The sequence below is a fragment of the Ceratotherium simum genome, chromosome 29 (assembly GCF_057802395.1).
Source record: "Ceratotherium simum simum isolate JZ-2026a chromosome 29, ASM5780239v1, whole genome shotgun sequence".
Taxonomy (NCBI): domain Eukaryota; kingdom Metazoa; phylum Chordata; class Mammalia; order Perissodactyla; family Rhinocerotidae; genus Ceratotherium; species Ceratotherium simum.
In genome coordinates, this window is record NC_141928.1 from 10,567,760 (window position 1) to 10,594,775 (window position 27,016).

The 27,016-nt window shown below is 42.2% G+C and overlaps 1 protein-coding gene across 9 annotated transcripts in view; it reads left to right on the forward strand.

The window, feature by feature from the left end:
* The window catches only part of MAPKAP1 (MAPK associated protein 1), a 267,319-nt gene that overhangs the window by 15,605 nt on the left and 224,698 nt on the right, over positions 1-27,016 (forward strand). For 3 of the 9 annotated variants that reach the window (XM_087419085.1, XM_004423452.2, XM_004423456.3), the window contains exon 1: positions 14,102-14,333. The exons of 1 other annotated variant lie outside the window; for it this stretch is intronic. The gene's annotated coding sequence lies outside the window, so the exon portion shown is untranslated. Of the gene's footprint in view, positions 1-14,098; positions 14,334-19,632; positions 19,701-19,807; positions 20,016-27,016 lie in introns of those variants that run through there. 5 more of the 9 variants (XM_087419082.1, XM_087419083.1, XM_087419084.1 and 2 more) reach the window with 4 other exon arrangements.

Consider the following 27,016-nt stretch of genomic DNA (forward strand, 5'->3'; position numbering starts at 1 on the left):
CTACAGAAATGTGTTTGATTTACAATGCAATTAATTTCAAAAAGATTCAGATCCTATACCATATCTTGTATACTTAGATAATGAAAACTAAAAATGAATATTCAGGCCATAAAATCAGAGGGACAAAAATCACCTTAAAGACCTTTAGCATTTTAGTTAGAACAATAGCCCAATCACTGAAAATGGTGCCATTGTCGGATCAAAGGCGTCCAGATTAGGAAGATTCTTCAGGGTAGCCGCAGCAATTTTGCACCGCGCAGAGCACGCGTACACCCTGTACAGCCCTCACGATGCAAAACACCACATATTATCCCGCGACCGAAGAGCTCTGGCACCTTCGATCATGCAACGAAAGGCTTTGGGGGTTTCTTGTTCAGGAGGAAGCAAAGTCTTTCACATCCACTCGCATTGTGGGATGTGTGAGAATTTCCATAGTCAGGTATTTGGCCCCGTCTTAGGATCCAGCTAGAAAGGAAATGCATTCTCATACGCTATTCAAATTGCAAGAAATAAAAAATGTGCTTCATTTGGAATTTCATCACTGAGCTCAGATATTCTAACAAAGCGTGCATTCTTATGCACACTTGGGGGAAAGATGCCCATTTTTGTAATAGGATTTATAAAGTTGACTCTGCCCGCTTTGTATCCAAGAGGGGAAGAAGCAGATGCTGCCGAGCGATCATGCACCACGGGGATCTTCACGTCAGTGCAAAATGGTCACGATTTTCCCTTATTTGTCGAGGACAGATCTGCCACGTAGCAGACGCCAGACTTGTCGCTAGAAATATTTGGCTTATTAAACAAATCTTATGTATAACTTTGATAAAAAATAAAATTTTAATTACATAAAAAGAAGCTACTGGCTTGAGTTAGTGCATTTTTATGTTTCTCTGGCAGTAATTATTCATCTTAAGAGAATATTATATAATGAATCATCACAATTTTCATTAAAAAAAGAAACACAACAACCCAAAACAAATAGAAAGAGACTAAACTGGGTCTTTAAAAAAACCTCACAGCTTAGTAGCCAAATTATATCCCCTGAGGACCAGAATCAGGGAGAAGAAAGTAGAAGAAAATACAACATAAGACAACAACATTTTTGTTATATGCCGCTTAGTATTATTTTACCTTTAATCTCCGTGCACAATTACTTTGAGAAAAATAAAATTGTAATTTAGAAATAAAATAATAATCTACATCAAATGAGAAAAATTGAAACAAAATGAAACAGTGTAGAAAAACTTGCTGATGATGCTTAACTGTCTTGTGGATTACCATCAACCCTTTCCAGTTAGAAACCATCTTACTCTCTGGGTCTTCCTTTAAGGACTCGAAAAGAGGAAAGGGGGAGATGACTATTTTCACTCAGGAAAGTGTGTATTTCCAGGGGATGCAGTGATTAGCACAATTTCTTGCTGTTTAACCTTCTCTCCCACCTGGTCTTCACAAGGTCTTCTTATGGGACAGACAGGTGTGTTGTGGTTCAAGACTTGGAGCTTTGGGCACACTTGAGTTTAAATCCCCACTCTGCAGGTGAGCTTGAACAATCTACTAAACTTCTCTAAGCCTCAATTCCTCATCTCTGAACTGGGTACAATTATAGTAGCTACTGCTTAGGGTTGGTGTTAGCAATAAAGGAGATGGTGCATACAAAAAATTATTTAAGTATTCCATAAATGTGAGGGGAAATTCTGAGCCAAGTTTTAAACTCCTGTTCTGTTTTTGTAGCATGTTGTAGGCAGCAAATCCAAACCACACCATTTTCTTGGTGAGAATGAAGTTCTGATTCTTTATTCCCCTTCGCCCTTCCAGAGTGTCCTCCGCAGGCATTGTTTCCTTTTGTCCTCTAAGCAGCATGCTCCTTCCATGCTGCCTTCTGGCTCCTGAAAGGTAATTTGCAATGGCCAGCATGACGAATGTTTTACACAGAATTGATAACATGGAAAAATTAACACCAAACGTTTTTCTGCTTTTTTAGTTTTTAATGACCTTGCCAGTTAAGAGAACCAACTTGCTTTTTCTATGGGTCAGTGTGGGTCAGAACATTAAACTGAATCATCCTTAGGTTGTCACAGCTGTGTTCTCTGAGTCCCCATCCCACCAGGAAGGAGGGTCAGGCCAGGCTGGGGCGGGAACCACGGGGCTGTGGCGGGGCTCTGGTTAAGGCTGGATTTTTTTCTGTGTGAAGTTGGAAGGCAGAGGGAGACCAAAAGAGCAAGTCTAAAAGGGGCTGTCACTCGAAGGGGCCTGTCAGAAGGCAAGAGGACAAAAGCAGAGGAGAAAGGGCCAACAGGAAGGGCAAACCCCCAGGTCTGCCTTGGGGACCCTGACACGGAGCGTGCTTGCCGACCTTGGCTTGTGCAACACCAGCTGGAGGGCAGGAAGTGTTCATTTAAAGGGTCTGGAGAGTGGGGAGACGAGATCTAAATCGCTGCCACACCAGGGCCTGGAAAAGAAGCGAATCTATTACAGCACAGAGTCGTGGTTAAGAGCCCAGGCTCAGAGGGTTCAAATCCAGTTCTGCCCTTACCAGCAGGGATTTGGGGTAGATTACTACTCTACTCCAAACCTCAGCTTCCTCATCTGTAAAATGGGAATCATTAGAATACTTAACTCATAGGGCAATTATAAGGATTCAAAGACTTCATACTTAAAGACTACTTTACTGAGGATGTCTCCTTCTCCAGACAGCTACATTTCTGCTCACATGTTACAAATCAGTAAGCCGCCTCTGACCAACTTACCTACTTACAATTGTAACTTACCCCAGCACTTCCTGTTTTGTTTTTCTCCAGAGCTGATACCACTCACTTATTTTAAGTATTACTTATCAGTATTTCCAATATTGTCACTCTTCCTCCCTTAGAATGTAAGTTCCATACGGGAAGAGTTTTTGTCTGTTTTATTCACTGATTCTCTCCCTCGCACCTAGACAAGTGTCTGGCCAGGTGCTCAGTAAATATAGTTGTTCAATAAATAAGTGTTGGCCAACATTATTATTACCATTCCTGGGTCAGAAACTCTTGACAGCCCCTTGAGCCTGGAAAGCAGGGGAAAGAAAATATAAAAAAACTCTAGGTAGCTAATCCTTTCTAGAACTTTCGCTGGCTTCTAGGTGAAGCTTTCATGTTTGGTCCTTCACATCAATCAGACAAAACATCCTGGAATCTTTAGGGCAAAGGTTAAGGAGGAAGGACAGAAGCCATGGGCAGCTGAGCTCCAAGCTAGGGAAGGGACCTGGCTAGAATGCTGGCCCTGGGAGGGGAGCCCAAGGCACAGTCTGGGATCCATACTGGGGGGTCAGGAACTGTTTCTGTGACTGAGGAGGGCAGCAGATTTTCATTGTAAACGTTTACGTTCAGGGTCTGGCCCAGTGGCATAGTAGTTAAGATTGCGTGCTCCACTTCAGTGGCCTGGGGTTCACAGGTTCGAATCCCTGGCACGGCACGGATTTACACACCGCTCATCAAGCCATGCTGTGGTGGCGTCCCACATACAAAAGAGAGGAAGATGGGCACAGATGTTAGCTCAGAGCCAGTCTTCTTCAGCAAAAATAAATAAATAAAAATAAATAAATAAAAGTTTATGTTCTTATCTATTTTATGATTACACAAGTCATATTGGACTGTTCTCTCTAAAATATTTTCCAAAAAGTATAGATAAAGCCCAAGTCCTTGAGCACTCCTCCATATCCCAGTCCCTCCCTAGGGACACTCACTGCAGGAGTTTGAGATGTCTACAGGCCTTCGCCAAAGCAGCTAGAGAATGTATACATATACACATAAGCACACACTTGTGTGTGTGTGTGTCTATGTTTAAAAACATAAATGCTATCATACTCTATATGTTACTTTTCAAATACCTCTTATCATCCTGCAATGTGTGTTTCATTTCCCTTTAGCTTCCTAGAGATCTACCTCAGTTTTTTAATGGCAGCAGGAGTTTTTAAGTTAATGATGAGCAATTTTAAGAATAATTTTTAATAGAATTTACTTTTTAGAACAGTTTTAGATTTACAGAAAAATTGAGAAGATAGTACAGAGTTCCCAAATGCCCTGCCCCGTTTCCCTTATTATTAATGTCTTATATTACTATCGTACATTTGTTATGTACGATAATGAACCAACTAAAGTTGAGTTGAGTTGAGTTGATTAGTAAATGGTTTAGTTAATTAACTAGAGTTCATAGTTTATTCAGATTTCCTTTACTTAATGCTTTTTTCTGTTCCAGGATCCCGCCCAGGATACCACATTACATTTAATAATCATGACCCTTAGACTCCTCTTGACTGTGACAGTTTCTCTGTTCTTGATGCCCTTAACAGTTTGAGGAGTACTGATCAAGTCTTTTGTCGGATGCCCCTCAGTTGGGATTTATCTGATGGTTTTCTCATGATTAGACTGTGGTTGTGGGTTTTGGGGAGGAAGACCACAGAGGTAAAGAGCCATTTCATCTCATCATATCAAGAGTACATAGTAGCAACACGACTTATTACTGTCGATGTTGACCTTGATCACCTGGCTGGGAGCGTTTGTCAGGTTTCTCCACTGTAAAGTTATTCTTTTTCCCCCTTTCCGTACTGTATTCTTGAGAGGGACATCACCATGTGAAGCCCACACTTAAGGAGTGGGGAGTTATGCTCCCCTCCTTGAGAATGAAGTATCTACATAAATTGTTTGAAATTCTTCATGGGAGATTTATCTCTTCTTCCACATTTATTTATTCAATCACTTATTCATATCAGTATGGACTCATGGATATTTATTTTATACTTTGATTATAATCTAATACAACTTTATTTATTTTGTTGCTCAAATGTCTTAGCTTTGGAAATTGGCTTTCAGTTGGCTCTTGTGTCCTTTTGATATACTCCCGTCAATGTCTGCTGGGTTTTTTTTAAGCACTTCCTTGCTTTCTGGCACTACAGGATGCTTCAGGTTTATCTTGTGTATTTCCTGCCGCAGTCCTAGAATCAACCATTTCTCCAAGGAGCCTGGTTCCTTTCATTGGCAAATTGTATAAGAAACCAAGATCTTGGTACTAGGTGTGCTCTTACGGCGAGCAAACTTATTTTTCCAGGAGTGCCAATTCAGGGAAAACAAAAATATCTATGGACCACATTTTTAATTCAAACTGAAAGTTATTTAATTCAAAATCGCTATTATTGAGTCTGAAGGACAAACATGTTTTCAAAGACTTATCTATTTATCAGGAAAAGAAGGTTAAAATGTAAACATCTTTGCGAGGCAGACTCTTCATCTTTTGCAGCTTACACACATACAGCATTTTAGAATTCATGAAATGGCATCACAGGACCCTACCAGGTATATGTTATCATTTCCACTCTATGAATGGGGAAACTGAGGCTGAGGGAAGCAATGTGACTCTTTCTACTAGGGTCACACAGCTGAGCTGAAGCTAGAATTAGTTTATTCCACTCAAAGGAACATTTTGTGCTGAGACCTTGGCAAAGAACTGGGAAATACAAAGATGAATAATTTACAGTACACCCCACCCCCTTATTTCCTAGAACCTCTTTCTCCAGTATAATCTCCAGATGGTGCTGGAAATTGTACACTCTCTTCAGGGCTCGGACAGAACAGGTTCTTCCCAGTGAAAGATGTTCTGAGACTTCCCCCTTACCATCAATTCCTCTGCTATATGTAAAAGCAGAAATTAGTTCTTAGGCTATTACCTAAAGCCAGACCAGGGGCCCAAACTCAAGTGCATAGGATCTTGCAAATGAGTGCAGCAAGCCACAGCACAAGCGTCATGATGAATGGTGGCTGCTGCCTGCCTTCATCACATCCACCACCCAGCAGGAGGGCAGCCACTACTCACCTAATTGTTGACAGGCAGGCTGTGGACCCAGTGTTGCCACATCTTTCCAATTTTTCAAGAGAAGTAGAACAGCCCTGAGCAGGCTGAGACTGTATGGGCTGGTTTCAGCCTTCAGGCTACCTGTTTTTTACTTCTGAACTAGTGTTTATTCATCATTGTTATAGGCATTGTTTTTGCTCGGAGTCATTTGGGTGACAGTATTCACACATTCTTTCAACAACTATTTACCTCATTTAATTTTCATTCCGGAAATATTTATTGAGCACACATTATGATTGTTCTGGACTGTCGATGCAGAGATCATTATCCTAACTAGGGTCACCCAGAATGTGTGGAGGAGCGTGTTAGGCTGGGACACGTTATCAAGTGAGAATTCTTAGTCCCTATAATACAAATATTTAATGAGCATATACTATTTTGACCAACTATGCCAGTCATTAGGGATGCGATGATGACTGAAACATGTCTCTGTTACTTCTAGTTTAGTAGATCGTCCCAGATGAGGTGGGGGAGGTGGGAAGATGATGGAGTCACAGGAAAGATTTAAAAGAACACTGTTTGAGACCCAGGCATCTTCTTGGGCTACTCCTGCTTTCCTGGCTTGTATAAATTCTAGCACAGTTCACATGTACTTTTGGGTGCTTACTCAATTCTCTTTGAAGGTAATGGTAATGAAATGAGACGTGGAAAATCTGAAACCACTCTCTAGAAGTGTGGCTCAGGGGGTTGAATCCTTTAGAAGGGGTCCCTGTGAGAAAAGGCTAAAGGAATTGGGGTTACTAATACCATATCATGGAGAAAAAGACGTTAAGGAGAATTTAATAGCCATCTTCAAATATCTAAAGGGATATGGCTCATGTGCTTTAAACATCAGTTCTTGTCTGCTAAGGACAGGACATGAGGGAATTCTCCTAAATGGGAGGAGGAGGGACTTAGATTAGATATCAATGGGGAAAAAACACCCAGCTGAAAGGATTGTGAGATGCTGGAAGGCAACATGATTTAGAGAAAGGACTTGGTTATTTTAGGAACAGGGGCTGCTGATTATTATTGCCGGAAGGGTAGAGCTTGGGGCTTCCAAGTCAGCCGGTTACTAGTTGTATGATCTTGAGCAAGTGACTTCACCTTTCTGAGGCTTTGTTTGCTCATTTGTTAATGGGGATAACAACAGTATCAAGGGCCGGCCCCGTGGCTTAGCGGTTAAGTGCTCGCGCTCCGCTGCTGGTGGCCGGGGGTTCAGATGCCAGGCGCACACCAACGCACCGCTCCTCTGGGCATGCTGAGGCCGCGTCCCACGTACAGCCACTGGAAGAACAGTACCTATTTGTTGGATTTTTTTTTTTAGATTTTTAAAGATTTTATTTATTTATTTTTCCCCCCAAAGCCCCAGTAGATAGTTGTCTGTCATAGCTGCACAGCCTTCCAGTTGCTGTACGTGGGCCCCGGCCTCAGCATGGCCAGAGGAGCGGTGCGTTGGTGTGCGCCTGGCATCTGAACCCCCGGCCACCAGCAGCGGAGCGCGAGCACTTAACCGCTAAGCCACGGGGCCGGCCCATCTGTTGGATTATTATGAGGATTAAGTTAGATTAGGTGTGGGCCCTGCCCGGTGGTGCAAGCGGTTAAGCGTGCGCACTCCGCTGCAGCGGCTCGGGGTTTGCCTGTTCAGATCCCGGGCGCGCACCGATGCAACATGTCAAGCCATGCTGTGGCGGCATCCCATGTGAAGTGGAGGAAGGTGGGAGTGGATGTTAGCCCAGGGCCAGTCTTCCTCAGCAAAATGAGGAGGATTGGCAGATGTTAGCTCAGGGCTGATCTTCCTCACACACACACACACACAAAATTAGATTAGGTGTGTAAAACCATTAGCCCAGTGCCAGGCACAGAGTAAGGCTCAACCATTGATGGATGCCATTCATTGCTGTTAATTAACCACAGTCCTACTTGCGGGGGCACACCCTACAGATAAACATAAGCTTTCTTTTCAGGGGCATCAAACAAACAAATATTGCTGTGTATTGTGAGATTTACAGTCTCATTGAAAACACTTTATGTAGACACACAAAAAGTGAAATAAATATAAGATTAAAATAATAGAATCAGTGGAGAGAAGTGGTTAAGAGCACAGAGTTAGTAAAATATGTGAGCGCTTAGAACAGTGCCTTGCACCTAGGAATCGCTTGCTCTTGATAGAGCAAAACCACAGTGCAAGCTAACGTCAATTTTTAAGCGAAAGGTTCAGAAAGACCTATAGGGCTTCTCAGGTGGGAGAAATTGCTCCAAATTAGCGTGCGCCCAAGAAGCGGGTGGATAAGATTTGAATGCACTAGTCTGTCAATGCACTCGATCCAAAGGATTGTGGTTGTCTCAAACAATGATCAATTATTCACTATTTGGATGTCCTAAGCTTTTATTCTTAAAACATTTGCAGGCACTACTTTGAATACCTCACTTGTCAGCTTCGAAGAAAGACAGTTCTTTTTTTCTGATGTTTTGAATACACCCAAGAAACAGTCCTCTACATTACGATGGTATTCTATAAACTTTACTTCACAGCGGTTATAACTCTGCAGCACATTTAACTTACTAATATTTATTGAAATATTTTTAGCTGCAAAAACATTTTATGTTCACTATTATTTATTAATGCCCTGTTTTAAAATATTACACATAAAATTTATTCCAGTGCACATTAGTAAATAAATTATGCTTGTAATTTCTAATGCATTTTTAATTATAAATTTATCCATGTCTACCTTTATTTATGATAGTGGTGTCTCACTGTTGAACATACTGTATATTAATAGAGACACTGTTAATTATGCATTCTTAGAAGTTACATTCGACAAAACATATGAGTCTGGGTTTTTTTTACATCCTAAGTCCTGTTAACATCAATTTAGGAGTCGGCACTCACAGTACTAGCTAACCTTTATTTTTTTTTAATTTATTTTTTTTTTAAAGATTTTGTTTATTTATTTATTTTCCCCCCAAAGCCCCAGTAGACAGTTGTATGTCATAGATGCACATCTTCCTAGTTGCTGTATGTGGGACGCGGCCTCAGCATGGCCGGAGAAGCGGTGCGTCGGTGCGCGCCCGGGATCCGAATCCTGGGCCGCCAGCAGCGGAGCGCGTGCACCTAACTGCCAAGCCATGGGGCCGGCCCATCTAGCTAACCTTTAAAGCAAGAAAAGATACTATTAGAAGCTGGACAGGGCCTAGATTTTAGGAAGGGACTACATTTATATATAAATGTAGCCAGAGAGATACTAAATAATACCAGCCAGCTGTTTCATTTTCACCTCAAGTATCTAAAAAGGGATACTCACCAGAAATAATCAGCACAAAAACACAATTGAACAAAACTCAGTGAATCTCTGCTGAGCCCCAAGAACTGATGTGTACTTAAATAGTATCTTCAAAGTGTTATGTTTAACGTTTCTGGTTAGTTAATTTTGTGCTTCCTTTCTACCCACCAAATTCACCTTATTATAAGCAATACATTTGCTTTAAAAAAAATTCTTCACATTGAAATGTTATTTTAATTTGAAAAAACACTATATTGCTCTAAAATTGTACACTTCTTGAGGGCTTCTTTAAAATAGTTTGAATGGATTTTTGGCACCTAATTTACTGTTATCCTAAAATTGCTTTGTACCATAGGAGTATAAACGCCTATGTTTTCCCTATGGGAGGAAAAAATATATTTTAAAAGGAGAGGAAACCAAAACTGGGAAAATAGCAGAGAAACATATTCACACATATAAGATACTAAGAACACACATTTGTGGGCTGGCCTGGTGGCATAGTGGTTAAGTTTGGCCGTTACGCTTCGGTGGCCCAGGGTTCGTGGGTTCGGATCCCGAGCACGGACCTATGCACCACTCATCAAGCCATGCTGTGGCAAGCATCCCACATATAAAGTAGAGGAAGATGGGCATGGATGTTAGCTCAGGGCCGATCTTCCTCACAAATAAATAAATAAGAATACACATTTGCAAGCAACTGGAAGGTGCTTCCATTTTCCCACCGCTCTGGGAGGGCTGGAAAAAGCATTACTTTCATCCTATTATGTTTACTCTCAGCTTGTTGTCATACATTTGGCAAAGTGGTATTTTCCATATGCAAATTCTCCTTATACAAAATAAGATTTCCAATTGCTTCATTTCACGTGCACATTTTGAGCACCTTTGCATTTAACACAAATTTTACCAAGTGTTTATGGTGTTATAAACTTTCAGTATATAGAAAGAAATAAATGTCCCTTTCCTCATGCCCTGTCAGGGAGACAGATGTGTATTGGAAGAACCACAGAAAATGTGATAAATGTTGAATACAGAGAATGAAACTCCTTATGTGGCCTATTAGGGAGAGGTGATCTGGGAAAGCTTCCTGGAGGAAGCAGTATGTGAATTGGGTCTTCAAGAATGAATAGACTAGGGCTGGGCCGGCGGCGTAGTGGTTAAGTTTGTGTGCTCTGCTTCAGCGGCCCAGGGGTTCGCGGGTTCAGATCCCGGGCACAGACCTATGCACCACTTATCAAGCCATGCTGTGGTGGTGTCCCACATACAAAATAGAGGAAGATTGGCACAGATGTTAGCTCAGGGACAGTCTTCCTCAAGCAAAAAGAGGAAGATTGGCAACAGATGTTAGCTTAGGGCCAATCTTCCTCACCAAAAAGAATGAATAGACTATACTTAGAAGGGGTTAAAATGGCATATATGTAATAAAAATATTTTTTAAAAAGCACATTGAGGTTTATCCTTTTAGAATACTGCCACTGTTATGTAGAAACCCAAGATAGCCACTAGAGAGGCCACAAGGAGAAAAACTAAGGTGCCTTGGCCAACATCTCCAGCCATTTAGACCTTCCAACCATTCTAGCCGCCATTTGACTGAAAGTACATGAGCGAGCCCAGGCAAGAGGGGCAGAAGAACCACCCACTAAGCCACAGAATCTTGAGAAATAATAAATGGTTGTTGTTTTAAGCCACTTAAAAAGAAAAAGAAGGGGGCCGGCCCAGTGGGGTAGTGGTTAAGTGCACGCACTCTGCTTTGGCGGCCCAGGGTTCACGGGTTCAGATCCCGGATGCGCACCGACACACTGCTTGTCAAGCCGTGCTGTGGCAGCGTCCATATAAAGTACAGGAAGATGGGCATGGATGTTAGCCCAGGGCCAGTCTTCCTCAGCAAAAAGAGGAGGATTGGCATTGGATGTTAGCTCAGGGCTAATCTTCCTCACACACAAAAAAAGAGGGGCTGGCCCCATGGCATAGTGGTTAAGTTCGGCGTGCTCTACTTCGACGGCCTGGGTTTGGTTCCCGAGTGTGGACCTATACCACACATTGGCAGCCATGCTGTGGCAGTGACCCACATACAAAATAGAGGATGATTGGCCACAGATGTTAGTTCAGGGCGAATCTTCCTCAGCAAAAAAAAAAGAGTAGGAATTTGCTGAGTGGAGAGGGAAAGGGCAATTGAGGCCTGAGCAGGAATTGCTCAAGCAATTGTGTTTCAGGAAAGCAAATGCATAAAGGGACCTGATTCTTGCTACCCATCTTGGTGTGCCAGGCCCTAAGAGCTGGCATTTATAGAACAATTCCTGTATGCTGGAGAATGTTCTAAGCACTCCATGCATTACCTCATTGAATCCTCACAACCTAGATGAGGAAACTGAGGTAGAGAGGAGGCAGATAACTTGTCGAAGTCCACACAGCTAGTTGGTGTCTTTGAACCTCTGTCTGTTGCCCACGTTCTAGTCCTGTGGACCAGAAGAAAAGGAACGTCTATCCCCTACCATGGCCTCCTTTCCAAGTTGTCATAGGTATGCTGAGGTATTGATCTCTCTGCCTTCATGTTTACTGGAGTCCCGCGACCAGCCCCTGGCCCAGCACCATCGGTATGCTGTAAAAATAATTTTTTCTGTGTGTGTCAGCTCTCACGGTCTTACTCCCATGGACCCCTTGGTCAGGCCAGAGATCAATGTATACTTTGCTTTTTAATGCCACTTGCACTCACTCTCTGATACAGCTCCCACTGCTTGGAGGCTAAGCCATCCGGTTGGCCTATCCTCTCTCCTCCTCATCCACCTCCCTCCCTCAGTTGCAGAATGGCTTGGGAAGCACCCCTGGTTTCCTTTTCACATCTGTCCATCATCCTGGAGCTTTGGAGGCCACACGGCATCTCAGTTCCTTGACCGGCTCATCTTCAATAACTTTCTCCTCCATTCCACTTCAGCCAGGACCTCACTCTCACACCCTACTCTCTTCATCTGAGGTTATTCGTTAAGACATCCATCTCTGAGGATAACCTCCATCTTTCTGCCTGCCTCCTGCCATCACTGACTTCCATTACACCTCTCCTAGGACCTTCAGGCCAGTGACATGAGCCTTTCCTGAATTCTCTTACCTCTCTAGTATCCATTCTGTGGCCCTTTGTTTTAAGCACTCTTTAAAGCTGAGATCGGGACTGGCCCTGTGGCATAGCGCTTAAGTGCATGAGCTCCGCTGCTGGCGGCGCGGGTTCAGATCCTGAGCATGCACTGCTTGTCAGACCATGCTGTGGTGGCGTCCCACATAATGTGGAGGAAGATGGGCACGGCTGTTAGCTCAGGGCCAGTCTTCCTCAGCAAAAAGAGGAGGATTGGCATGGATGTTAGCTCAGGGCTGATCTTCCTCACAATAAATAAATAAAATAAAAACTCTAAAAAAAAAAATCATTGTTAAAGCTGAGATCTTAAACTCCTGACCCCATCACACCTGTCTGGCAAAACTCCTACACCATCAACTGTCCAGCGTCTAGGGTAGGCTTCATACATAGGCACTCAGTAAGTATCTGTGTACTGACTGAAGTGTAGCAATAGTGGTAAGCATTTTATACACATGTGAGCTACATGCCAGGCTCTATTCTCTGTGAATAATATGTATTAGCTCCTTCAATCCTCACAACAACACACTGAGGTCAGTTAGGACTTTCGTCATTCCCATTTTACAGATAAGGAAATTCAAAGAGGCAGCTTGGAGAGATGAGGTCATAAAACTTGTCAGTGGTAGAGTGGATATTCAATCCTTAGAACCCATAAATGCTTAGCATGTCCAGTTGATTTCAGTTTTAGATAGTTTGTTTTATGTGTCTGAGGGACAATCAGGCAGCTGTGCTTCAGACTGGAGCTCAAGAGAGAAGTGAAAGTGAAGATTAATATTTAGGAGGGGACAGATAACCCGGTGACCTCGGAAAACAGAATATCCAAGGTTGTTCACACCCTTTTCTTTGACAGAGCGCCCCCAACAGGCCCCCAATGAAACTGTGGTGGTGTGTGTGAAGGAGCGCATTTGGGTGTTAAGGTGCATTTTTTTTTCCCCCATACGAGCTAAGATCTATCCTATTTGAATACATGGGGGTGGATCCCTGGTGTATTTGTTGGTAACTGTAATATTGGGTAAGGATCTCCAAGGGCTGAAATTCAGCCTTGACTTTTTTTTTCTCCTTTCGCTAAGGCGCATTTTTCAGGGAGAGTTTCTGGACCATCTCTCGGCTAGGAAAGATAGTATATCCTTCACCGTGGCTTCCCCTACTGATTCTCTCTGAGATAGACAGAGACCTCAAACTATGAGCTCCTGTTCTCCGCCAGTCCTCATATCTCATGGAAACTTCCCTACAGTTCTTGAGGAAGATAATTATCATCTCCGTTTTACAGATAATGAGTAATAACTAACATTTACTAAGTGTTTATTACGTGTCAGGTACTGTGTCGTGTTTTTAAAGCATCATCCCATTCGAGTCTCACAGCAATACTCTAAAATTGGAACTCTGTATGGATGAGAAACCCGAGGGTCAGAGAGGGGAGGTGTCCTGTCCTAGGATACACAGCAAGCTAGAGTTGGCATTTGAACCTGGGTCTTCTGACCCAAAGGCTAAGCAGCCTCATCACTTATTTCTGGATGAACTGAGGGCTTTTTTCTGTGGAAGCGGGGAGAAAGGAGAAGGAGATTCGAAGGGGAATGCTAACGTTGATTTCTACTTAACGCAAATCCACAAACTGATGTGATGATGTCTGACTCGCCGCTACTCTCTGACCCAGGATTTACCCGGGGCCGGGGAAGTGGCGCGCATGCGCACGGCCTCCCGTTCGGCCCCGCCCCCCCAGGGAGGGCTTCTCTCCTCGCTCCCGGCTCTGGGGCTTGCGCACTACGTCCCCAGCTAGCCGCTCCTTCCCGGTGGGGACTTCCGGTGCGCGGGGTGCGGTTCCGGGTCGTGGCGCGGCTCGGGACGAGAGGGCTGCTGCTTGTCCGGCCGGCGGCGGCGGCGAGCAGCGGGGGTATGAGGGCGAGCCCGGAAAGCGGCAGCTGAGCCGGCCGGGAGGAGTGCCAGTCCCCGAGGATTCCGAGAGTGCGGAGCTCGGAGCAGGGGCCGGGAGGCGCGAGGGAGCCGGGCCCGCCCCTCGGGAACGTGTCCCGGGGCCGACCCGGCCCGTAGTGTGGCAGCAGCTTCAGGTAAAGGTTGCCCCCGCCAGCTCCCTCGCTCGCTCTCCCGCCAGCCCACCCGAGGAGCCTGGTGGCCCTCCTCGCCCCTCCGCTCTCGGCGCTGCCCGGCAGGCAGCCTGTCCGGCCCTTGCTCAGGTCCCCCGTGAGCATCCGTTTCCTGGCCCTCTCCGTAACTGGAGGCTGCTGTGAGCCTGACAGCTGGGCGTGCGATTTGGGGGAGGAGAAGCTAGTGGACCTGGTAGTGTTGAGGGGGTTGGAAGGGTACTGTTGGCTCCGGCAGTTTCTGGCCCTACACTCAGCATCTAGGTGTCCTAGTCTTCATAACGCGAAAATCAAGTTTTTACAGCATTGCCTGTGTGGTCCCTGTTTCCTAGCGCCCCTTCTCCCTATTGCCCCCAGACGGCCTCGCAGAACTGTGTTTTTCTAGCTAGAGTGCTGCTGGAACTTTGGTTCAGCCTTTTGTTTATGGGAGTGGCAAGGAGTCTTCTAGGTCTGTTTAAGGCTGGAAAAAAAAATGATTGTAGTTTAAACAAGAGTATTACTTTAACCGGAGACCCATAAGTTGACTCAGAAATTAGTTAAAATTTCGTTCTGAATGAGCGCAAGTAATTTTTGAAGCCTGTCAGTACCTGGCACTGTGCTAAGCGTCATGTTATAAACCAAAACCAGCAAAGGTGGGAATTTCCCCAGGTGTGAACAGTCAGATGGAGACAAGTGTTTATACACATCAGTTCAAGTCAACATTCTCATTCTATTTTGACAAACAGAAGGGGTGGATTCCTAATTTAAAAACCCACTAGAGCAGGAAAAGGAGGCACCATGTTTTATTCTTCATAGTCTATGAGCCCACACAAGGTGCTCCGTAAAGGCTGAGAGTTCTTGATGGAGCACTGATAATTGTTTTCATCTTTTCGATATACGCACTGGCAAGCTTGCTGGAGCCTGTGAGGCATGCTAGTGGCCCCTTTGCCATTCAGCTTTGTACTCATACCTTCCTTCAGCTACTGTGATACGAGATTGCACTCACACTCCTCTGCACCTCCTGATCTGGCTCCTGGCTAACTTTACAGCTACACGTGAAAAGGCCTCTTTCCTTAATTACCCTACTCTTATCCTTTACTCTGGATAAGTAGGACCTCAAATCACTTTTGTTCTTTGTTTTGTCCATTGTGTTTTGTAGGACATTCTCTCTGCCTAGAAAGTTTCTCCTTTTCGATTTCCACCTACTGAGATGTTACCTGGGGCCCACTTGAAACTGGCCTCCCTCAGCCAATTCAGGACAGCCCCAGCTGGAAATGATTTCTTTTCTCAAATCCTGTAAACACTCATTATTACATCTGCAATTATTTCCTGCAGGGAGCTCAATTTAGTTAAGGAAATAATTCCAACACAGAGTGATAAGTACAGTGTGAGTTCTGTCTGTGATACAGTGGTAGCCCAGAAAGGGCGTGGGTCATTAACTTTTGAGGAGTATGCTGTGGCCAGGTAATGCTTCATAACGTGTGGTTAACTAAGCTTTATTATTTACTATGTACTGGATATTATACATAGATTTCTCTTCTTCAATCATTTTAACCTCAATTTCCAGATTAGGAAGACTCAGGATAAATTACATGTCTGGTATGAGGCAGAGCCTGGAGTCAAACCCAGCTCTGTCTGATGCCTACATCTGTGCTTTTTCCGTTATGTGTTTGCCTTCTTTCTCACACCATAGCTCTCTATGTGCAAGTACATATTGAAACAACTAGACAAGATAAAAAATATGAATGTCAAAATAAATGGTACAGATAGTCTTTTAAATGTAGAGAAGACTGTGAACTTCCAAGGCAAGAAGGTGGTAGGTGGGTCAGCTCAACTTTGAATATGAGCGAGGAAGACATTCTGTAGAGAAGTATGGGCTCTGGATTCAATTCCTGGTCCCTTCTCTTACGAGATATGTGACCTTTGGCAAGGTTCTTAATTCTAAGCATTATTTTCCTCAAGTATGGATTGGGGTAGGAGGATAATATTGATCTCATGGAGTGTTGTGAATATTTAATGAGCTAATGTAGATACAGGGCCTGATAGATGGCAAGGCCCGCTGAAGTGATAGCTGTAAGATGTGAAGGTGTGAGGCCCGTGGCATGACATTAGAGTGGTGAGTAGACAGCCTGAATCCAGCAAACCATTGCTTCTTTTAGTGGGGACACCAGGAGGTGAAGTTGGAGGGTCACTAGGGGTCAGAGTCAGTGAGGGCTTGAGTGTCAGGCAAGAGGGGCAAATTCTAGTTTCTGCTCATAACTTTTCCAGTTAATAAACACTTTGAGGATCTGTGATTCATTCAGCAGTACCAGGGCAAATGTTAGACCCTTGGGATGCAAAGAGGAAGAAAACAAGGTCCCCACCCTGAGGTTGTTGACATTCCAGTGGGGGAGACGAATTTGTGTGCAGATGAACGGTAGTGAAGTACTGTAGGTACTAAGATAGCAGTCCCCATGGGGTACCATGGAGCACGAAGGAGGGAACACTGATAATGGTGGTTAACGAGCACTTACTGTGTGCCAGCATCATGTTAAATGCATTATCTCATTTATTCCTGTACAGGAAGGTGTTATTAGCATCCTGATTTTACAGATGAGGGCACTAGAGCACAGAGCGGTTAAATAAATTCCTTGCAGGTATTGGAGCTGTCAGTGGAGGGGATTATCTGCTAGACTTTGGCATCTCCACTCTTCATTACTACACCGTGTTGTTTCTGCTATGTGCTGTGGATGGGGACCCTCTGGAGAGGCTTCTGAGAGGAGCTAACCCTTGAGCAGTGACTTCAGTGTGCCGGTCACTGTGCTAGGCTGTAGGGATAATGAGGAATGACCGTGGCCTCTGCGCTCAAGGAGCTCATCGCCTCATCTGTCACGTTAAGTGCATTTCTTTTTTTTAGTGGGGCGTTTGTTTTGCTTGTTGGTTCATACCTGAAGACTTTAGAAGCTGTTGCAGTTTAGTGGATTTATATATACTTCAGGCTAAGAGAATTTGCTGGAAATCTTTCATTCTGATGTATAGGCCTTATTGTTAAGGACACAGCAGTAGATACCAAATTATTATATGACAAGGAATTCTGCCACTTTACATTTTTCCCCATTAGAGGTGCCCTGACTTGTGTTTTCTCTGAATTTGAAGTTTTTGAGAAGTTTTGACTCAAAAGTTAGCACATTTCAGCTTATGTTAAATTTAAAATAATTGAGCACTTATAGTCATTGTTAAGTGTTTTTGTATACCTTATTTCCTTCAATCTTCATGATTCTGTGAGATAGGTGGTATTAACCTATTTAACACATGAATAGACTAAGGCTTAGTGGTTAAGTGTGTTACTCCAGAGTCATACACTAGTGAGTGATGCTGCCAGGAAAAATTGGCCAAAAAAGAGTCAACAAATATTTACTAACCTAATTCTCTTTTGAGCATGTACGTCAGGGGTCTCCAACTCAAATGCCCGTGATATAATGTAAAGAGTAGGGCAGACCCTGGTGAACTGGCGGGCGTGTGACCAGTCTGAAGGCAGCAGTCGCTGCTCTGCTCCAGTTTGTTGCTGTGTGAGGAAGTGGGCCCAGTGTCCCTGGATCCTCTGATTGTTTTCAAAGAGATGCTGGAAATCTGGATTTTAATGTATTTAGTTGAAAAATTTGCCATTTAAAAAATTTTTGTGTAGACTAAAACACATTTGTAGGCTGTGTACAGTCCTAGGCTGCCTGATTGTGAACTCGGATCTACCTGATCACTGAAATTTTGGTACCCACTGTTCAAAGCAAGAGATAGAAAACGCGTTGTGATTATTGATCTGAAGTCTACTGGTAAATAGCCAGAGTGAGGTGGTGCTGTAATCGACTCATACTAATATCTTTGGAGAGGTGGCAGGGTGAATGCTTTTGTTATATCATCAGGCTGAATTGCAGGAGGCATGGGGTTGGGGTGAGAGGACCGTGTAGTACTTTTGTTTTGTGCTCTTAGCACTTTAAATGCTACCAGATCACCTGTCTCTTTTGGTCCTCTCTACAATACCATGAAATGAACAAGGAGGGTAATTATAACCTCTTAAGATGAACAAATTGGCGCCCAGTGAATTACAGTGTAGTGGAAAATATACTAGATTGAGAGAGACTTGAATTCTGAATGCAACTGTGTCACTAGCAGCATTGTTTTTTTTTTTGTGAGGAAGATCGGCCCTGAGCTAACATCTGCCAATCCTCCTCTATTTGCTGAGGAAGACTGGCCCTGGGCTAACATCCACGCCCATCTTTCTCCACTTTATATGGGAGGCCGCCACAGCATGGCTTGACAAGCGGTGCATCGGTGCGCGCCCAGGACCAGGATCCGAACCGCTGAACCTGGGGCCACCGCGGCGGAGCGCGAGCACTTAACTGCTTGTGCCACTGGGCTGGCCCCTCTAGCAGCCTTTTGATTTTGGTCAAGTCACTTAGAAATTTGTGTATCTTTTTTCCCATCTGGATGATAGTGAGGAGCTCAATTCAAGTCTTGCTGAGGTCTTTTTAGGATACCGAGCTTTCTGATTCTAATTGACATGCTAAAGTCACACAACTGATTACTGGCAGACCCCAGTGGAGAATGGTTCAGATCTAAAATACTGCTTCTCCTCTCTTGATGGCAGGTAGGGAGCCACTGCTCAGCTCTTCCCTCTGTTCTTTGTTCATTATTTCTTCTGGGAAAGGACCTTGACAGGCCAGGTGCTCCCCAAATGCGTACAGTGCTTTGTTGACTATATACACACAAGATTGAAAGGGGGCATAGAGACACCCAGCATAGTAAGGGAAATATGGTCAGGGAGTTCTCAGCCCGAGAGTTTAATTTATTTTTATTTTAATACCCAGCTTCCACAAGGTGAAAATTGAAGAAATATTGGTCTTGCAGATACTTGTTTTCATTCATACTCTATTGTATAAGGAAATAACATAGAATATAAAAACGAAGAAAATAAATCCTGAGCAGTCATTCAAAATTTATTAACTCTAGTTGGCAGCAGTCTAGAAATATTGGGGAGGTAGTTTTAATATAGGAAACACAAAATTTGAACCCAAAGAAGAAAACAGTTGTAAGTAATTGAAATTGAGGAAAAATGGGAGAAACCACTTAAAAAACAAAACTTAAATTCTGGAAACAACAAGAAGGTATTAAAGTAACTGTTAGAATTAAATTATAGTAGTCATTTGTGAAATAAATTGAATATTATATCACATTTACCCCTAAATATATGCAGTGTTAGATTCATATCCTATACTTGACTATATTTTTATGAATATGCTTTTATTTGATGCAGACAAAATGGACTGAACGTGTAAAACTTAAAGAAAAACATATTTTAGTTCCCTATGGACTCATTTTAAGGTACTGTATTATAAATAAGTACTGTTTCAGCAGAGAAATTGGTAGGAAATTGTTTGAAGGAATGGTTTTCTTTTTAAAACAAAGTAAATTTTTGATCTGAACTTTAGTTGCTGACATAAAGGAGACTAACAAAGAAGAAGTGAGGTGCAGACTTGAATCTTGAAGCACCGTGAGGTGGGGCTTTGGAGTCACACCCAGCTGGATTCGAATCTTGGCTCTGTCAGTTATTAACTGTGTGACCGGGACAGTCTGCAAAATGAGGACAATACTGCCAATTTCATACAGTACTTGTGAGGATTAAGTGCGACAATTTATGTAAGTACCTTGTACCATGATGCTTCTGAAGAGATGCAGGTACCAGCATTCAGGGTCACAAGACATTCACATATTAGTATCATGTAATAAATGATTCTGTGGAGTGGTTGTGAAGGAGTGAGACTCATTTTCATGTCTGGATCATGAAATTAATCTTGTTAATTTTTAGTTGTTCTGTGTGAATTACTTAGCGCACCTACTGATAGTGCACTGTTGAGAAAAGGGTTTCAGTATGCTATTTTTAGGCTATTAAATGAGTTGATCTGTTAAATAACAATAAACACTTCCAATTGATTTTATTACGTTTTTTTGTACCCATGACTACCCGTTGAAGTTGTTAGAACAAGGTAGATATTGTGTTCTCCTCATCCCCATCTTACAAGTGCTAAAAGTGAAGCTCAGAGAAATAAAATGATTCATGGTAGAGAGAGACCAATAATGGCAAAGCTAGGATTTGAGCCTTTGTTTTTTTTACTCTGAATGCACTGCTTTTGACACTGTTCCACACTGCTCTAGATTTGGATATTGGAACTGACTGTTGTTTGGGGATGGTCATCAACTCGGGTCCTTCTTACTCATTTAAACTTAATGCCTGCAGAGAGTTGTTATTGATTATATTGTGAGAGTATTTGGTTACAGGTATAATCTTACGATATAAAGTTTAAAGTTTTAATAAAACTCCAATAACACTCATTGCTGGCAGTTTGATAGTGACATGGTCACTTATGAATTGCTAGTGGGAATATAAATTGGTAAAACTTTTCTGGAAAGAACTTTGGCAGTATTTATCACAAGCCTTAAAAGAATAAGTCATGCATGCCTTTTGAGCTTTTAATTCCATTTCTAGGGATCTTTGTTAAAGAAATAATCAAGAGATGTAGAAAAATATTCATGTTCAAAGATATTCACTGCAGCAGTACTTATAATAGCAAAACAACTTTAGGATTCAACAAAGAGGTTAGAAAAATTATGGAAAAGCCATAGAACGGAAATATTGTTCAGTCATTTTGGATGTTTTAGAAGAATTTTAGTGATATATTAATATGCTCATTATATAATAGGAAGTGAAAAAGGATATAAGACTATGTGAAGTATGATCCCAATTATGTCAAACATATGCAAAGAAAAAAAAGAACTAAGTGGTGAGATTATGTCTTTCTCTGTTTTCCAAAATATTCTCTGAGGCAGCATAAATTATTTTTTAATAAAAAAAGCATTTTAGTTTAAACTTAGTATTAAGAAATATGAGTATAGCCAGTGAACGTCGTTTCGACCAAAAAATTTTGCACTAATGTAGGTGATCTGAAGATATAAATGGATCGTATTTTCAAGTTAGTTTTCACCTCGGTTGTTTTACGCTTAAACTATGGTTTCGTGTATCTTGACATAAGTGATGTTGAGGTTCCCAGTCTAGCATTCCTCTCCTCCCAGAAAATCCTATTTAAGATGATATCATGGGGCCGGCTCCGTGGCTTAGCGGTTAAGTGCGCGCGCTCTGATGCTGGCGGCCCAGGTTCGGATCCCGGGAGCGCCCCGAGGCACCACTTCTCCGTCCAACGCGAGGCCGAGTCCCACGTACAGCAACTAGAAGGATGTGAACCTATGACATACAACTATCTACTGGGGCCTTGCGGGGAAAAAACTGAATAAATAAAATCTTTAAAAAAAAAAAAAAAAAAAAAAGATGATATCATGGAAGAAGAGTCTTATTCCTTATAAGTGTCAATTTCTATCTCACTTTTTTTTTGGGTAAGAAAAAATTAAAGATCAAAGTTTGGATTTTAATTTTTCTGGTAACAGTATTCAAAAAAGTATAAAAATTAAAATGTCGTGATGAAGTGGTACCTTTTACTCTTTTCTAATTGTCATATACTTCATAATTGAAATTGCAGTAGTTTCAGCATGTATAGTTAAGCATGGTGGCCAGTTAGGTATTTTTTTAATGTGCATGGTGATTCTCCTATATACAATATAAAAAAGCATGTAAAAATTTTAACGAAGTATTCGAGCATATTTAAATTAGGAAAATACTAGGCAAGATGTTTCTTTTTGTAAACTGCTTCTGTCCAAAGCATTCTGTATATTATCAGAATGAAAAATGACAGCACTTTGTCATCTGCTCAAATTGATATTGCACTCTTTTCAATGACAGCTGAAAAGGCCCACAGGTGCCATATAAAGAGGTGACCATGTTGTCATATTTCATTTCGGCATCCCTCTGCAAAGCCATAATTACCTAATTAGGTTGTTAATTAGGAGATTAGCATTTCACTATATTGATAGAATGCTCTTTACCGGTGTGGGGCTAGATACAGATTTGTCTGCCCTAATTTATAATCTCTGCCTTTTTTGTACTCATTTATTTGCTTAAGATCCTGATGTGGGGCAATTCAGTTTACCTGAGAAACAGTTTGTTTACAAGCTAATGAAGCTTTGATCACTAGATTAAAGTGCTGAGTTAAAATATGAACAGAATTAAAAGGGTGGTCACATCCCCAAAATGATAATAAAAATGAGTTGGTGTAACTTGTATTCTTGTTAGCATGGGCAACAAACACATGATAAGAATTAAATTTGTTGGTATAAAATCCAAAATACAAAAACTAAGTCTGAAATGTGATAGAGATTTATATATCCTAAACTAGGTGAAGGAAATTACTTAGTTATCTTTAATAACAAATCTCTATCATTTATACTTGAGATTTATAAAATATGTTAAGTATTTTGAACGTATTTCAGAAACTGAAGCTTGGTTAATGACTTCAGAACAAATACATTCAGTCTTCAGTTTGGACTTCCATAGATAGTCATCACGTGTCAGGGTTTATTTCATTTGTACCTTCTGTCCATTAGTCTGTGCTTGGAACATTCTCTTCCCACAGTCTTTGCAGTCCTGAGTGCTTATGGAATTTGAAGTATTTCACAGCAAGCTTGGTTTGGTGAGCTATTTGTACTAAGCGGTATTTCTATCAAGTGTATCTAACATTCTTTTTTTGTGGGGGGAGAGGCTGGAAAAAAATGATTTCCATCTATTTTTACTCCAGTGCATTGATTTGACTATAATGTTTGTAATTTGCATTATATATACCTTTTCTGCTTTTTCTAGTTAGGGAACTTAACAGTTTTAGAACAATGTTAGGAGCACCATTCCCACAGGTAGCAGTTTAGCTCCTTTTGATTATATCTGGTCTTAGCTGTTCAAGTTGTAGAAAGTACGTGTGTGCTTAAGGGCTTTCCCCCTACAGCTCTTAGGAAGAATTGTGTTTATTACTGTTTCTGATATCTGTAATTTTCTTTTTTTTTTTTTTAAAGATTTTATTTATTTTATTTTTTCCCCCCAAAGCCCCAGTGGATAGTTGTGTGTCGTAGCTGCACATCCTTCTAGTTGCTGTATGTGGGACTCGGCCTCAGGATGAACGGAGAAGTGGTGCCTCGATGCGCACCCGGGATCCGAACCCGGGCCGCCAGCATCGCAGCGCGCGCACTTAACCGCCAAGCCACAGGGCCGGCCCTGTAATTTTCTTTAAAATTTTTAAACATTTAAAAATATTTTTATATGAAGAAAATATTATATGCAAAATCTTCCATTTAGTCTTTTATTTAAAGCTTTTTTCTTTTTTTTTTTTGTGAGGAAGATCAGCCCTGAGCTAACATCTGACACCAATCCTCCTCTTTTTTCTGAGGAAGACTGGCTCTGAGCTAACATTCGTGTCCATCTTCTTCTACTTTGTCTGGGACGCCACCACAGCATGGCTCCACAGGCAGTGTGTCGGTGCGTGCCCGGGATTCGAACTGGGGAACCCCAGGCCGCCGCAGTGGAGCACACGCACTTAACCGCTTGTGCCACGGGGATGGCCCCTAAAGCTTTTTTCTTAATTGTGATCATTCATTTATTCAGTCACTATTTGTTGAATATATATTAGGCACTAGGCGTATGTCTGGGAATTGAGCAATGAAAACTACAGACACTGACCCTACTCTCGTGGGGCTTGCAGTCTAGTAATGGAAAGTACAGCCTAGTTTGAGAAATACAACCTAGCTTGAGAAGTGTTATAGTAGTGAGAGTAAAGGTGGGAATGGAGGAGTACCTATGCTGGACCTGATGAGCTCAAACCCTCCTGGTGCAGGTGATGTCTAAATTGGGATCCAAAGGGTGAAGGAGAAAGTCATGTCTAAGCTAGGTGGAAGGATGGAGAAACTGTTTTAGACAGGAGGAGTATATGTTCAAAGGCTTGAAGAATACCGAAAGTTGAGTATGGCTGGAGTAGAAAGAAGTAAATGGAGGGTGGGTCTGCGGAGGTGTAGGCAAGGTTCGGTTATATTAAAGAGCTTGGGAAGACATTGAAAGATTTTAAGACAAGTTAAGAAACAATTGCTATAGCCTATGTGAGAGGTGGTGGCTTGATTAAGTCATGGAGATACAGAGAAGTGAGTGAAATCTAGAGAGAGAAGAGGATGCATAGGATTGGTAATTAAATGGCTGTAGTCTTCATGGAAAGAAAGGAGTCAGGGATTCTATTGGACATTTTGTTTGTTTTCTGATTTTAAGCATGAGCATCTGTGTTTGAGTCCCTCGTAGAGAAGAGGTCTGTAAATGTTATTTTCCATTATGACTCAAAAATGTACAGTACTAGTAACTAGTTTTCCTTGAGGTGAGTTGGGAAGAATACTAATATTCGAGTGTCACTTTTGGGCCCTACATTGTGACAGCAGCTTTGTGAGGTATGAGATCCAGAGAGATCCGGAGAAATCGTCTTTCCCAATTTTCTCAGCTGCTGGGTGGTGGAATTGGGAGCACACCCAAGTTCTCCAAAGCCTTTGTGTTTTCTGTCACGCCGTGTTGCCTTTCTTGTTTTATTACCTTCAGTTTCTTTATTCCAAAGTGAGGAGGTCTCCCCAAAGACCGGTAGCTCAGGAGGTTGCTGACAGAGGCATTGTGTTAAGGCCCAGCTGTGGTGTGGGTTAAAGCATTGTCTGGCGCTTTGGCAGGAGAAGATGCTCCACCCGTGAGTGTTTGCTTCAGCTAAGTCAGAAGTTCTCTTGGGATTTCTGGCGCTGAGGATTTAATCTCCCTCAACTAGAAATGTGGATTAGCTACCTCCACAGGGTTAGGATCAGTAACGTGTATGAAAGGTCTCCTCCTTTCCCCAGGGGAAAAGACTTGGAAACTCCCATTTTTGCATGAGCAATTTGACATCTCTTTGATATAATCAACTTCTATTGCAAATTGTTTAAAAATTTTTATGGTTACTGTTGCCAATACTGTTCAATTAAGTGATTTGTTGGTATCCGTGTTGGATATCCTTGTTGGAATCACCTGAACTGGAAGAAATCTGGATATGGCATGGATTCTAGCCTTCCTGTGTTTCTACCTACCCCTTTTATTTATTTATTTTTTTTATTTATTTATTTTTTTTTTAAGATTTTTTATTTATTTATTTTTCCCCCAAAGCCCCAGTACATAGTTGTCTGTCATAGCTGCACATCCTTCTAGTTGCTGTATGTGGGACGCGGCCTCAGCATGGCTGGAGGAGTGGTGCCTCGGTGCGCACCCGGGATCCGAACCCGGGCCGCCGGCAGCGGAGCGCACGCACTTAACTGCTAAGCCACGGGGCTGGCCCTACCTACCCCTTTTAAATTGAGATACATAATTCCTATACCATAAATTCACCCTTTTGAAGTGTACAATTTAATGGTTTTTAGTATATTCACAAAGTTGTATAACCATCATCACTATCTAATTCTAAAACATTTTTGTCACCCAAAAAGAAACCCCATACCCATTAGCAGTCACACCTCATTTCTCCCTCCCCCAGCCCCTGGCAACCGTTTATCTACTTTTCTGTCTCTATGGATTTGCCTATTGTGAGCCTATCATATAAATGGAATCACACAAATGTGGCCTTTTGTGACTGGCTTCTTTCACTTAACATAATGTTTTCAAGGTTCATCCATGTTGTAGCATGGATGAGTATTTCATTTCTTTTTAATGCCAAATATTCCGTTGTATGGAAATACCACTTTTTGCTTATCCATTCATCAGTTGTTGGAGATTTGGGGTGTTTCCACTCTTTGGCTATTGTGAATAATACTGCTGTGAACACTCCTGTACAAGTTTTTATGTGAACATATGTTTTCAATTCTGTTGGTATATACCTTGAAGTGGATTGCTAGGTCATCCTGTTTAACATTTTGAGGAATTGCTAAACTGTTTTCAAAAGTGGCTGCACCATTTTGCATTCCCACCAGCAGTGTATAAGGTCTGCCCCCTTTCTGCTTCTGCTCTCTTCAGGCTCTCTGTTGGTCTGGTCTGGGCTAGAAGCAACCCTAGGCTTCTGGGAGTTCCATGAGCCCTTTGTCTTGATAAATGGGAAATTTTCCATTTTTCTCTGTTCAACCAGGTTCATTCTACAAGCATATATGTACCAGGCCTTATATCGGGCATTAGTGACAGGAAGCAAAATAAGGCTTCTAATCCTTTCCTCTCAAGGACTTCATAATCCAGTAGTTGGAACTTCTTACTAGGAAAGAGGGGGAGAGGGAAAAGCCAGTGAAGAAAGGAACTGCTTAGAAAGTTATGAATTTCCACAGCATGGATCCTAACTTTAGAATCTAGGCAAAGATTCACTCGGTTTTCACAGCTTCTGGAGTTTCTTTTTCTCAGCCTATCCTCTATTGCTATTCCTTGGGGTTTGTCTCTAGGTTACTGCTCTTCTCTTCTTATGTATTCTCCCTGGATAAGCTCATTCACATCCATGGCTTCATCTGTCGTTTATATGTTGATGTCTTCCAGATTTGCTCAGACCTTTCTCCTGGGCTATCAGGTTTGCATCATGGTAGATCTCTATTTGGGTAATCCACAGACATCTCAAGCTCGTTGTGTCTGAAACATAATTTCTCGTTTCCCCTCTACCTGTTAAGCTGTTTCTACTTTTGAGTTCACAGTTTTCGTTTGTTAGTGTCATAAACTGTCCTCTTCTCCTTAACCCTCCACATTTACT